This window comes from Ambystoma mexicanum, chromosome 11, assembly GCF_040938575.1.
Source record: "Ambystoma mexicanum isolate Mex_15411 chromosome 11, UKY_AmexF1_1, whole genome shotgun sequence".
NCBI lineage: Eukaryota > Metazoa > Chordata > Amphibia > Caudata > Ambystomatidae > Ambystoma > Ambystoma mexicanum.
Genome location: NC_090934.1, coordinates 1,337,280,273 through 1,337,295,497, shown reverse-complemented (window position 1 = coordinate 1,337,295,497; position 15,225 = coordinate 1,337,280,273).

The window sequence follows — 15,225 nt, the reverse complement described above, 5'->3', positions numbered from 1 at the left end:
TTCACAATCACAAAGTTACTGCTACATTCTTATCCCAATGCCACTCTTTGTCACGAGCTTTAAGAAGATTAAAACACATGGAAGTTAACAAACATTTCAGAGTTGGGGAGCACACATTGGTTAAATAATTCTCTTTATTGTTCACCTAAATTGGTAAGGAGCTTCAATTATTTGCCGATGCCCCATCGACCGCCCGCCAGTCTGTTTCAGCATCTACCTTGATTTTGCTTGGTAGATCCTGCTGATGCTGGGCTATTAAAAGGTGGTGAGGCTTGGATAGACCCTGCCCATGGCAATATGCAAGAATGTGGGGCCACCAAGCTGCTTGGTTGCCAGCACCACCTCTGCTTAAGCCAATAATTGAATTTCTTATTTTTGTGTGTGAGAATCCAGCAACAGATTTCTTACTTAGATATGGAAGTGGTGCTGCTGCAGCGAGTGTAGCCAATGGAAGCGTCTACACCCCCATCCTGACCACACACAATGGGTGCATCTAAGCACACCTACAAGTACCCTCAGAAATCTGTTTTGAATAATTTCTAATGTCCCCATTCCTTAATGCTCCCAACTATAAGCTCCATAAAGTGCTACCATGCACATTTTAGCATTAGAAACGTCTATATGCTTATATAAAATAAAAATAAACTGTGCTCCATATACATATGGAAAAACCAGAAGGCATTTAACATGAATGAGCTGCCCAGGTACCACTTGTAGAGTAGGGAATGCCTAAGCAAGTGTATGGGGCCACTTATTCCACTAAGGTTCCATCCACAAGCTAATTATATTTGGACATATGTTTTGCAGGCCACATCTATTATATTGAAGGCCTTTTTTGATGATGTGCAGTTTACTATTTTAAAACATTTTGAAAATACTGGTAGACATGGAGAAGGACGGGCATACAAGAACCATTTTTTTAATGTATTTATTTATTTGGATGTATAAAGCGCCAGCGGCCCAGGGGCATTGTGGCGCTGTTACATGGATACTTTGCTTGTGCAGAGGATACAATTTTCATTTACAGTGATGTGTACGTTACAGTAGGAACATATAGCCACGGCATAGGGTATTAGCCTGTGCAGAGGATACATTTACATATATGGTTTTATAAGCATTACATCATGGATAGGTAAGGTACATACATTGTAGCATAAGGCGAAGTTGGTGCTGTAGGGCCTGATTGCAAGTTAGGTTAAGCATCTTTGAGGATTTATTGAATGCGGATTGTGCATATATATTGTTGATATATGGTGAGATTTCTTTGTAGCGCCCCAAGACAAAAGTGGGGTAAATCAATCTGATAATTCACAGTCCTTGGAGTTTTTTGGGACCAAATCTATATCAAACTGTAGCGTTTGCTTTTTGCACATTCCAGACAGGCTGTAGATATAGAGCAGTGAGGACCTGGATTGGACATACATTGTAAGCATAGTCTGAAAGGTTGGATGCCGTGACATCGACATCAGTCATCCTGCCTTGTAGTGGCAGAATCAAGTTAAATGAAAAACAAACCTCAAAAGCTGCAGGTAGATTGGAAAAAAACATAACACTTTTACACAAAGGTCGGCTACATGAGACAGAAATTGATCAAATATGTTATGTAAAGGGGATACTCCAACTCCTGCAGAAACACAGGTCTATCAATCGCAGTGCAGTACCTGCCCACAACACAACAGGTGGCAGTGATGCAGAGCAGTAGTTTCCACCATTCCACTGCTGCAGGCAATGGAATAAATAGTGGTTGCCTTGTAAACATGAATGCAGGGAACACAGAAGGGAAAGAGGGGGAGAAAATCTTGGCAACTTGAGAAATGAGACTGATTGATAAATGTTAGGTGATGTGAGACAGTGCTGTGCGTTGTGACGAAATCAATCCTGCTCCGCTGCGGTACAAGAATGCGTAGGGGTAAAATAAAAACACAATGCAATCATAAAGTTAAAACAGGGACAGTTAAGCGATATACCTCCTACGCCTTTTCGGGCAACGTGGGCCACGGTAAGGCTATACTCTGAAGGGGTATGAAGGTGAACCAGTATTGACCAAAACAACACAGTATCACAGTCCAAAATAAAGGGAATGCCCAATCAAGGTTCTATAAAAATATAAACACTTTAATTAAACACACCATCTGAATGTAGAATGAGAAAGAGATTACTACACAAAAAGCCACCCCAAAGGAAGAGCAGATAAGATGTAACAGATTGGTGAAAGTAGCAACACAGCATCCACACAAGTAGTCACACACCCACACAGTCTATCTCTCAATCCTAAACAACACCCACCAGAACACTTACACAGACACACACATTCAGGGCCTGATCACAAGCCCTGTGTAAAATAATAAAAGTGTTTTTCGAACATGGAATGACACGTTCCTTGTTTTACACGGAGCTCAAATTCAGGCCCTCATGTACACATACACAGCATAGAAAACAGGGACATAAGTTACCCGCCTGTCTGGCACTGGCCGGTAGTGTTTGTAGCACACATACAACTGATCATATCTCTCGATCTGTATTTGGATTAGAGAGCACCACAAATGCATTTATATAATTTCACACATTTTATTATCTGGTGTTGCATAATAATGCCTGATGAGGCTGTTAGACATATATAATCATTTGCAAGCCCATTATTGATGGGTTGTTACACAAGATATATCATATTTCAGATTCATATAATATACAAGTTTACACTTAGATTTCTTGCACAGTGGGGGTTAGTATTAGTCGTGACTTAGAATGTGGTCGTTATGACCAATACATCTGCCTAGTCGACACAAGTTGTGTTTCTGGCATGAGATAAAGGAATTTGTGTTCTCATGCCGTCTTCCGGACTGTGGGAGCGGACTGGATGGTGTCACTGGTATACCCCGTTAATGGAACATCTATAAAAATTAAGGAAACAAATCAGTACAGTGGTGTCTCTCTTCCAGAATGATAGTACCTGCGGTGTGTGCTCTAAAACATCCTACCTGTGCCTTTGGAATCAGTGTCACAGGGTTGGAGAAGATGTGTAGAGTGCTTCTCGTTAGGGGCCTTCTGTGCACCTCTGGTTGTTCGATCCTGTTTATATCAGGTATGATATCTATTGAGATGGTTGTAAAAACATAAAGGTTTCTATTAGCTTTATGTTTATATTATTTCACAAACCAGCACAGTTAGGCATGCAGTCTGCTTAATTACTAGCATTTTATCTAAAAATGCCCGGTAATGGTTTATAAAAATAGCTCTTACTGCACAAAGAGCATGCTATTGCTGTCGGTATGTGGCCCTTGAATTATATTTGAAAGTACCCATTAATGGCTTCTGATTTGTTCATAATCATAACAACATAGCGTATTGCCAGGTTTTCATCTCGGCAGTTCGCCATTTTGTTGTGTTCGGCCATTACTAGCTAGCTTTTTTTTGCAATAAGTGCGTCCCGAGTAGGCCTTACTTCGAAACAAAGAGTTTTTTTAGCTTAAAAGGCTATTTCTTACAAAAGTTGCCTCCGTTGCTCGTCTCCGGGCTAACAGGGACCCTCTATTCCTACGATCATGGTAGTGGACGGCATTTGGGCAGAGCCGCTCTCTTACCTGTGTCGGCTTCTCTCGCGGAGAGCTGTGTACGCCTGACACAGGGCGCATGCGCGTTCTATTTCATGGACGCATTACGTGTTGCTACACGACCATGGATAGTACTGCGCATGCGCTTGGGGTTAGTGTTTGGGATCAGTGCTAGTCTCTGTTCGTGCTAACCCCCACTGTGCAAGAAATCTAAGTGTAAACTTGTATATTATATGAATCTGAAATATGATATATCTTGTGTAACAACCCATCACCGAGCTTCTTATAGTCATACATTGCACTCCGCGTGGATCCTTTGTCATTCCCTTCAATATACGTTTCTGCCCATTCTTTAAGCTCCTCTCTCCTCTTCCTGCTAATCGTACTATGGGTTACTCTGGTGCTTCCTCGCTGTGCAGGCCCCGCCTCTGCAGAGCTGCCTTCTCCGATAACTGCTAATTCATACTCTGTAGGTGGACGTGGAAATGGGATCACGTGCGCAGGGGGAGATGGCGCAGTTGGAACAGCAGGAATGGGGAGTGACAACTGAAATGGAGCAATGGATGCTGGTGCAGTTATGTCAATCTTGCTTTGAGGGCGTTCTTGTCTTTTTTCATTCAAAATCTTATTTATTAGTTCATCTGATGCATGCAACTCTTTTTTTGTATGCCTAATTGGATGCTCCTATCCCCTCTTCTAATATGCTCATCCCATTTTTGCTCTTCTAGTTCCATTGCTTTCTCTATGTTTGATTTGTGCCTTCGCGCATGTTTCTCTCTACTTTTAAACGGAGGTTAGCTTCCTTCCTCCAGTCTCTAATGACGTCAAATGTAGCGGGGCGCGCTTTCTTGCGCAGCAGTACTGATTCCAAATGCTCTATTCGGGGCATCTCAAAAGTACCGTCTTTAGGCCATTGCAAATCTTCTACATGTCTGGTCTGCCTATGCCAAATTTCATTAAACATTATTGCTCATATTCCTTATTTCACATACATCTCAAATGCTGGTGACCCTATGGGTGGCGCAGCCTGGCGAGTTTCCAAAGATTGTCTACCACAGTGGAAAAATCCCACTAGACACAAAGACAATTTCCCAGGCAAGTTTTATCTTATTCGTACCTTACCCTGGGCGTTTGATCTTGCAAGAGCAACTCTCAACCAATATCAGGGCTGTTAAGAATCGGGGCACGAGTCACCTGATCAATCAGCTTGTCTCTCAAGATGCAATTCGTTCGTATACAGACGCAACCAAGGATCGTTGGGACTGCGTATTTGGCTCATCTGCCTCGTTTTGGGACCCTCACCTTCTTGCTCTCTGGCCGATGCGTGTCGATCAGGGACCGGCTGTGTACAGATCTGCAAAGGAGTCTCTCATCACTTTCACAGGGGCGCCCCGAACACCTTCCGATCCCGGCTAAAGTGCCTGGTCCTCGATTCGTTTTCGCCTTCTTCAAATTCAAATGTACACGATGGAGCAAATGGGGGAGGGTCACTATTCGGGTGCCATTTTTTGCTAGGCCCTGAAGCCCCTCGCGCATGGACACAGGGCACAATCACCATACACAAACTGATACGACAGACACAAGGTTGAATTCCCAATAACTAGGGTTTATTGCAAAGCAAATATTCTCAGTCGGCCGACCGGGTCTCACGTCTCGCAATGTGTGTCACCCAGCCCTCGTGAGATGCAAGAGAGAGAGAGCATTCTACAACAGTATCATATATACAAAAAGACAATCGTACAATCTGTTTGTGGCACATCAAAACCACCCATAATCTATCTTCTTGAGCTAGGGTTCGGTGATTGACAATTATGACAAATATGACACGGTATTTCTTAATCTATATAACTTGGTTTAGCAACAGTTGCAATTTGCAGTGAGCAGACATGTTTCTTTGTTATGGAGAACATAAAGCACTTGTTTAGCGAGCAAACTGTGTTCGTAGGAGAGACACAGTCCAAAGCATGCTATCGTCTAGTTTCTATTCGTGAACTAGGGGTCAGCCTGATCGAAGCAGGCCCCAAAAGGGGGGCTGCTAGAAAAGTATAATTCATGCCTTTAACGGCCTGTTTCTGCAGTTTCAGTGAGTCCGGATGGCACCTGGCTTGGTGATTAAATGCCTCTCTGCTCGCCTTGTGAGGGAGGAAAACAATGTATTTCTGTACTGCTTGGCATCTCTGTCAGGGCCGGTCTCTCAACATTTAACTTGTGGCCTTGCTTCGTGATAGAGCAGAACGAATGAAATACATTTTGCAAAGCGTTTGAACAGAAAGGCAAGGAAAGCAAATGGCGGATCTTGAGACAAAATAGACACTGTATGGTTATGCTGACGATTCTGTATTGGCAATGTAGGGCATATGATGCAAATGGTTTTCGGCCAACATAATATACAATCTATGCTTTGTTAGGGTAATTTCTAGACTCACAAACTTTCAGTAGGTCTTGGTTTCTAGATCTGAGGGTGTGACATTGCTCATACAAAATGAATTCCACCTTTAAGTATGAAGATGCTACTCCATATAAGCAATGATGGACTAGTGTCAGTGATTTGAAGATAATACGGTCTTCTATTTCTAACCAGTGAAAAAATGTTCTGTCGGTGGTGATATGCTCTCTATTGGACTTGCCTGAGATGGTCCTTAAAGCGTTATTTTGGACAACCTGGCATTGTTTTACGGCAGTTGTTACTAGCTCCTAACATTAGTGAGTTCCTGTAGTCTAGGCGTGACAAGATAGTGACTCTGGCTATTGTAGCACTATTTTGTTAGCTAAGTACTGGCCTGATACGTCTCAGTAATCTCTTCCAGCCTTTCCTCTGGCCAATAGTGGAAAACTGCTGTCCTGTGCTTGCTCGTCAGTCGGTGTGAGCTCTTCCTGGGTGTATGGTCCTCCGCCTCTTGTTTGTGCCGACTGTATGCCCCTTTTGATATGATATGATAGGTTATTTATAACACGCTTAATACCCAGAAGTTTCTAAGTGCGTACCCGGGGATCGAACCTGTGTTGCTCCGTGTTGTCTTGCTTCGAAGGGGAGCACGTTGCCCCAGAGCTATCCTCCTGAGACAAAAACTAACTTTCCCTAACTCTCTATTGTGTACAGTCTATGCCCGTTTGATCTCATCTGCTGTTTTTCCCCATGGATCTATTGCATTTACCTCGTCTAGAATACAATTCTAACGTTCTGTTTTTTTCTGGTGCCAATTTTGGGATATGAAGAAATGTACTACAGCACGGGTTCAACCTGTACTTTGCGATCCTAATTTGTGAAATAGACCTTCTTTCTTCCACATGTACCCTCAGTTGCAGGCACTGCCACGCCACCCCCATCCCTTTCTTTTGCAATTGAGGGGTGCACATGTTCATCCATGGGACTTTTTTCTGACTCTTTTTCTGAAGTGTTCCATAAGCGATGTAATTGTCATCCCCGCATCCCTACACATGTGCACCAACATCACGCATGTTATGTACACTTACATGTGGCTTCGCATCATTTGTGGGAGACTTTATAATTTGCACACACTGCAGTGATTGAGGCATGCTGCAAAACATGCTGTGTGTGGCACACAGAACAGCGACACTTAGCAGCTCTGGATACAGAAACCATGCTCTTGTACAGCACACCATTTCAATCACCCATGTAGTAAATCACACATACTAAACGGAGACCCACATTTTGATCTGCAGTACAGCAAACATGGTTTCACAACACATGACATTTTGAGAATATTCACTTCACGGGACATGTTTCATTTGCGTGTATGGCCATGAAAGCCAATCTGTTTGCATACCCAATCGTTTATAAGACAAATGTCTCTAGCTAACTGGTTAAACTTGTTAACAGTAGGAGGTTTTCCAGCAAACACATTGATAATTGAACGTCACACTTCACAACCACATGAGTTGTCTGTGTTGAAGAACAAGCCCTGATCATTTTCTTTCCCTAATAACAGTGCAATAATTGAAATCTCTATATCTGAAATCTCAACTCAGACTACTCAGCTTTCATCACAATATATAAAACAGTGATCGAGGTGAGCGGGAACGGTCGGGAGTGGTGTTGCACTAATGCATTTTTTTCTGTGTACCATTCCGCTACTTTTTACGACCATATTTACAAGTGTATATAGAGGATTTTTCATGGATTTCTTTGCACAGTGCAAAGTGACTTTTCACTGGTGCAAATTGACTTTGCACTGCCAACAAACACCTTGATGCATGGAACAATGCGAAGTGTATTTTTGACATGCAAAATGACTTTGCACCAGGCATAAGTCACTTTGCACTCTGCAAATAATTCCATGAATCAGGCTCTACGTTTCTAGTCACTTAGGCCCGATTCACAGAATATTTGCCCGGATCAAAGTGAATTTGCAATGCTGTATTTTTGCCTTGCAAAGTCCGTGCAAAGTCAGCAAAATACACTTTGCGCAGTTCCATGAATCAGGGTTTGTGTCAGCAGTGCAATCACTTTGAACTGGTCAAATATTCCATAAATTGGGCCCTTAACTTTTAACAAAGTGGGACGCATGGCTCCCTGCCCGGTTAGCTGCAATCTAAACCAGGGTCAGACTGGGCCATAAAATTGTCTCGGGCACCAATGAAAAAGTGGCCCACAGTTGTAAATGGCAGTTCATTCCTTTTGTGACATTGTTTAAATAGTACCCAAAAGGGAGTTTTTTGATAAAATGTGCTGCATTTGAAAGAATATTTTATTCAGCAACACTGGTCAAAACTACTAGCCGCATAGTGAAGTAACTCATCAAACTGGCCCACATCGGCCAAAAAAGTGGCCACTTTGAACAAAGAAACTGGCCCACACCAGCATTTTGCGTTTTTAGTTCAGCCAATGGCCTATTGCCCTATAGGCCAGTCAGAGCCTGATCTAAAGTGCGTCTTGGTATTTATTGTAATGCGTTCCTGCCTTTGCAGATTGGAAGAGGGCCTAGGGCTTTAATTGGTCAGGCCCTCACTGGTGAGCTCTCCCCTGAACATCTGCTATCCCCCACCCCCTCGCAAATCGCCTCTCTCCTCTCCTGAATCGAAAAACAGCAACCCCTCATTGACATGCAAACCCATTTTATTGAATTCAGATGCCGTGCAAACCCACTGCAGATGTGGTAGCCTTTTCTAATGAAGCAAGGTGCGAGCGAACTGTGTGTCGAGCCGGTTTGTGTCGAACTGGTTTTCCGGAGTATTGCTCCAATTCTACTAAAATATTGAACACCAGGGTACCCTGAAAAAGAACAAGAGAGCAGGGGCAATCAACCAATACATCGTAAATGTTCTTGACGTAAAATAACACTTTACAATCATAAAACGAATCGATAAGGTACACATATACATGAAAGTGTACCTACATAAAGGCCTCATATGTGTTGGGTGAGTCAGAGGTGTGGACCACAGGTCGCAGGCGAGTCTTCTTTGCAAACCAGACCCTTGTGTCTGGAACGCCCTCTTGCGACAGATAGACTCTCAAGTTGTTTTTAGGAATCGACTGAAAACCCATCTGTTTGGGTAACTACTTAGCTACTATGAATGGGCACCTTTCTGTGTATATCCTCTTAATGCTCCACCTGCGCCAGATGCATTGTCAGCCGGGTTCCCTCTGGGATATGCACATTACAAATACAAAAATCTAAATCCAACACACATTCAGAGACATTTTTTTGTGCCATTATGTACTGTACAGCACGCATGACTAATGTCTTAAATGTGATATTTGTTTTGGGTATATGTATTTGTATATGCTGACCATGCTATATATTATTTGTGATGTTGATTTGATGTGTTTCAACACTGCATTTTCATGAAAGTATACATCTTTGATAATAAACCTTTGTTGTAATGTTCTAATGAATTGTTCTTTTATTTTTCTGATGCACAAGTTTGATTTGTTTTGTTTTTGTTTTAACTCAGTGAGGAACCACATGTGGCCTCTAAATATGTACTATCATGGTATATCTAGGTACATTATTATTTATATGCGTATCTTATGATTTGGTTTTATGATTATAAATTGTTGATTTTGTTCAGGTGAATGTATATTATATTAGCCAATTCTACTGAAAGGCATGAGAGAGAATACCCAGTCATGACATAAGAGGCCTTATTATGCGTTTGGCGATATTATCTTTGGAAATAACAACAATCTCAGTTACCATTACAACATGAGGAAATAGTAATTTCGTGGGGGATTTAAGCTCCTGCAGTCTCCCCAATTATTCCCTATTTTTGGAATGGAAAATCATTATTGGAGTCCCATTGGACTGCACTCGCCATATGCAGCATTACCGCTTGGAGCAGTACCGCCCTTGTAAGTAGAAGCCATCAAATCACTTGCAAGCAGGTGGCCTTATTATCACATTTAGGTTTCAAAGCCCCAAATACTGTGTATCCCTTCCTCAGCGATCAAATAGAATTGAAATACGCGTAAAACAGTACAAACTACGAAATCCAATATGGATGTTGCTTAATCGTTTAATAACAATGTAGGCTGCTGTGCCCTTAAATAAAATATTGGCAATATAGCCCCATTTTTTTTTTTAAAACAGGCTTTTACGGAATAATTATGCTCTCAATACCCTGTAAGCAAGTAACCAACGCACATACTTTAAGATTGTAGAACTTGGGGGACAAGAAATAGAAAAAAGACTAGATTAGTTCCATATCTCAGGAAAAACCCTTAAAAATCTATTAAAATATAAAAACTAATTAAAAGTACATATAGCTGGATAAAGTCCAATTACAAACATGAACTCCAGAGCCAATGTAAGGCAAGAATTTTGAGCTGAGTGATGCCATGCTATCGTACCCTTTTTTAAGACGGTTGACTATGTCCAATTTTCACCATAATATTGGGGTATTGTCTCTGTTGATCTACCTGGATCAGGATGGTTCCAGTTTTTGCTGATTACCTTCTTGCCAATAACTCTATTATTGTGCAACCCGTCTTTTTGCCCCTGTAATGGCTTGCGATAGAGGTCCCATGTCCAGAGCTACAAGCTTGAATCTTATCAATGCCAGCTGTACCGCATAAGGTGTCATTCTTGGAGCACATTAATATTCATCATTGCAAGAGCTTCCTTCTTTGACAAGTCTGAGGTGGAGACCCCCTGAGATCTCTGAAGCTCTCACCTAGTTGCAAGCCCCAAAGTGTGAATCCAAATCAGCAACTGACTCTTAGAATCCGGCTCAGGTGGAAAAATAGATGTTCCATTTCCCTAAGGTTATGTATTGTTAGTACATGTATGAGCAAATGCTCATTTCGTTTATCGATTTCATGTGCTGTTTTTGCAGAAAAATTATATTTCTGAAAATCCTGTCTGCCTAATTCCATGCGATTCATTGCACTGGGAAACCGCAATTGTGCATCCTCTGCAGACCATTGCATTGAACATATTATTTTCCCTTTCATGCTTGTTCTCCGCAGGGGTTCCCCTGGGTTTTTAATATGCATTCGAAAATCTCTGTGCAGCTGAGCTAGGCCTCTTGGGGTTTGTAAAACATGTGCCACTGGTCCCACAGTGCCTCTGGTAGACCCTGCCATAGTATCTGTGAACACTGCAGTGGCAAACGCCATGTCAGGCAAACCCATCTTGCCCTGGAGCCTCTCTGAAGTTCCTTTCCTTCCGGCTGTTGTTCACCTCGCCTTATGCCCTCTCTTCTACTACCTCCATGAATCCTAGCAATACTCTGGCATCTTTCCCTCATCTACTGGCTTCCCACCTTCTCCCCTCGTTCCCCCAACACCGCTCTCTTTCATTCTCCCTTCTCCTTGCGTATTGTCTCCCTTTGTCGTCAGCTGGGGGGAAACTTCCTTCACTCTACCTACTTCCTTTCTTCCCCTCTCGTCCTTTACTCTTTCTGTTCCTTGTTCCTTCCTTCCATCCTGCCACCACAATGCCCTTCTCGCAACCTTGCCACATGCTTCTGTCTCCCCATGCAGGCCGCTTCTCATTGTGATCATGCACCATGCCAATATCCTTCATTCTGCCAGGAATTATTGGGGAATGGTTGTTGTTAAGAAATGCTATACTCTAATCAGTACTGTTTCACAAAAACAAAATACATAAGACATTTAACTGATGTTGGAGCAAGCAAGGAACATTTAAGGCAGTATATACAACTTTGGTTTTGAGTGAGAAATGTCCACATTAAAATTGGTACCTTCCTCCTCTTGCAAAATTTCAATTTTCACTCTAATGGTTTGAGGATCTCAGAGTGTTAGTCTTAACTCAAGCTTAGTCTGATGTAATGTTCTTATTCAGCTCCTTGAAGTGAGAGCAGAAACGCATTCATGCCTCAGGATGGAAATCCATGATTGTATGATCACGCCTGGTAAAGTCATGGTTCTAAACCTTATAAAGCTTTGGGTACTGTAGACTGGTTGCCCATCTAGGCTAATATGGCAACTGCATTTATTAATAGAAAGGAAGACCACCACATTGACAAAACAGAGCAGGCCACCAGGAGAGTTTGACTTTCATCATATTTATGGTTATTAATTTGGCTTCCGCCATTAAAAACACTGAAGTACACTATTATAGAAAGCATTTAACAACACAGTTAAAGACATAACAACGTCACAAAATATTCGCCGGACATAAAGAAGACATCTTAAAACATCAAATAGCGCCTTGAAACACTAAAGAATTTAACATTGCTAACATGCTTTCATTAACATTGCCTCCAGTATAAAGCAGACTCATAGCTCAGTAATGCATAATTAGCAGTCAAGATCACAGTTAAAGCTGACTCCTAATCTGACTAATTTTGGTCTAATGAATCCTCATTCCCACTAATTTCACAATCACAAAGTTACTGCTACATTCTTATCCCAATGCCACTCTTTGTCACGAGCTTTAAGAAGATTAAAACACATGGAAGTTAACAAACATTTCAGAGTTGGGGAGCACACATTGGTTAAATAATTCTCTTTATTGTTCACCTAAATTGGTAAGGAGCTTCAATTATTTGCCGATGCCCCATCGACCGCCCGCCAGTCTGTTTCAGCATCTACCTTGATTTTGCTTGGTAGATCCTGCTGATGCTGGGCTATTAAAAGGTGGTGAGGCTTGGATAGACCCTGCCCATGGCAATATGCAAGAATGTGGGGCCACCAAGCTGCTTGGTTGCCAGCACCACCTCTGCTTAAGCCAATAATTGAATTTCTTATTTTTGTGTGTGAGAATCCAGCAACAGATTTCTTACTTAGATATGGAAGTGGTGCTGCTGCAGCGAGTGTAGCCAATGGAAGCGTCTACACCCCCATCCTGACCACACACAATGGGTGCATCTAAGCACACCTACAAGTACCCTCAGAAATCTGTTTTGAATAATTTCTAATGTCCCCATTCCTTAATGCTCCCAACTATAAGCTCCATAAAGTGCTACCATGCACATTTTAGCATTAGAAACGTCTATATGCTTATATAAAATAAAAATAAACTGTGCTCCATATACATATGGAAAAACCAGAAGGCATTTAACATGAATGAGCTGCCCAGGTACCACTTGTAGAGTAGGGAATGCCTAAGCAAGTGTATGGGGCCACTTATTCCACTAAGGTTCCATCCACAAGCTAATTATATTTGGACATATGTTTTGCAGGCCACATCTATTATATTGAAGGCCTTTTTTGATGATGTGCAGTTTACTATTTTAAAACATTTTGAAAATACTGGTAGACATGGAGAAGGACGGGCATACAAGAACCATTTTTTTAATGTATTTATTTATTTGGATGTATAAAGCGCCAGCGGCCCAGGGGCATTGTGGCGCTGTTACATGGATACTTTGCTTGTGCAGAGGATACAATTTTCATTTACAGTGATGTGTACGTTACAGTAGGAACATATAGCCACGGCATAGGGTATTAGCCTGTGCAGAGGATACATTTACATATATGGTTTTATAAGCATTACATCATGGATAGGTAAGGTACATACATTGTAGCATAAGGCGAAGTTGGTGCTGTAGGGCCTGATTGCAAGTTAGGTTAAGCATCTTTGAGGATTTATTGAATGCGGATTGTGCATATATATTGTTGATATATGGTGAGATTTCTTTGTAGCGCCCCAAGACAAAAGTGGGGTAAATCAATCTGATAATTCACAGTCCTTGGAGTTTTTTGGGACCAAATCTATATCAAACTGTAGCGTTTGCTTTTTGCACATTCCAGACAGGCTGTAGATATAGAGCAGTGAGGACCTGGATTGGACATACATTGTAAGCATAGTCTGAAAGGTTGGATGCCGTGACATCGACATCAGTCATCCTGCCTTGTAGTGGCAGAATCAAGTTAAATGAAAAACAAACCTCAAAAGCTGCAGGTAGATTGGAAAAAAACATAACACTTTTACACAAAGGTCGGCTACATGAGACAGAAATTGATCAAATATGTTATGTAAAGGGGATACTCCAACTCCTGCAGAAACACAGGTCTATCAATCGCAGTGCAGTACCTGCCCACAACACAACAGGTGGCAGTGATGCAGAGCAGTAGTTTCCACCATTCCACTGCTGCAGGCAATGGAATAAATAGTGGTTGCCTTGTAAACATGAATGCAGGGAACACAGAAGGGAAAGAGGGGGAGATAATCTTGGCAACTTGAGAAATGAGACTGATTGATAAATGTTAGGTGATGTGAGACAGTGCTGTGCGTTGTGACGAAATCAATCCTGCTCCGCTGCGGTACAAGAATGCGTAGGGGTAAAATAAAAACACAATGCAATCATAAAGTTAAAACAGGGACAGTTAAGCGATATACCTCCTACGCCTTTTCGGGCAACGTGGGCCACGGTAAGGCTATACTCTGAAGGGGTATGAAGGTGAACCAGTATTGACCAAAACAACACAGTATCACAGTCCAAAATAAAGGGAATGCCCAATCAAGGTTCTATAAAAATATAAACACTTTAATTAAACACACTATCTGAATGTAGAATGAGAAAGAGATTACTACACAAAAAGCCACCCCAAAGGAAGAGCAGATAAGATGTAACAGATTGGTGAAAGTAGCAACACAGCATCCACACAAGTAGTCACACACCCACACAGTCTATCTCTCAATCCTAAACAACACCCACCAGAACACTTACACAGACACACACATTCAGGGCCTGATCACAAGCCCTGTGTAAAATAATAAAAGTGTTTTTCGAACATGGAATGACACGTTCCTTGTTTTACACGGAGCTCAAATTCAGGCCCTCATGTACACATACACAGCATAGAAAACAGGGACATAAGTTACCCGCCTGTCTGGCACTGGCCGGTAGTGTTTGTAGCACACATACAACTGATCATATCTCTCGATCTGTATTTGGATTAGAGAGCACCACAAATGCATTTATATAATTTCACACATTTTATTATCTGGTGTTGCATAATAATGCCTGATGAGGCTGTTAGACATATATAATCATTTGCAAGCCCATTATTGATGGGTTGTTACACAAGATATATCATATTTCAGATTCATATAATATACAAGTTTACACTTAGATTTCTTGCACAGTGGGGGTTAGTATTAGTCGTGACTTAGAATGTGGTCGTTATGACCAATACATCTGCCTAGTCGACACAAGTTGTGTTTCTGGCATGAGATAAAGGAATTTGTGTTCTCATGCCGTCTTCCGGACTGTGGGAGCGGACTGGATGGTGTCACTGGTA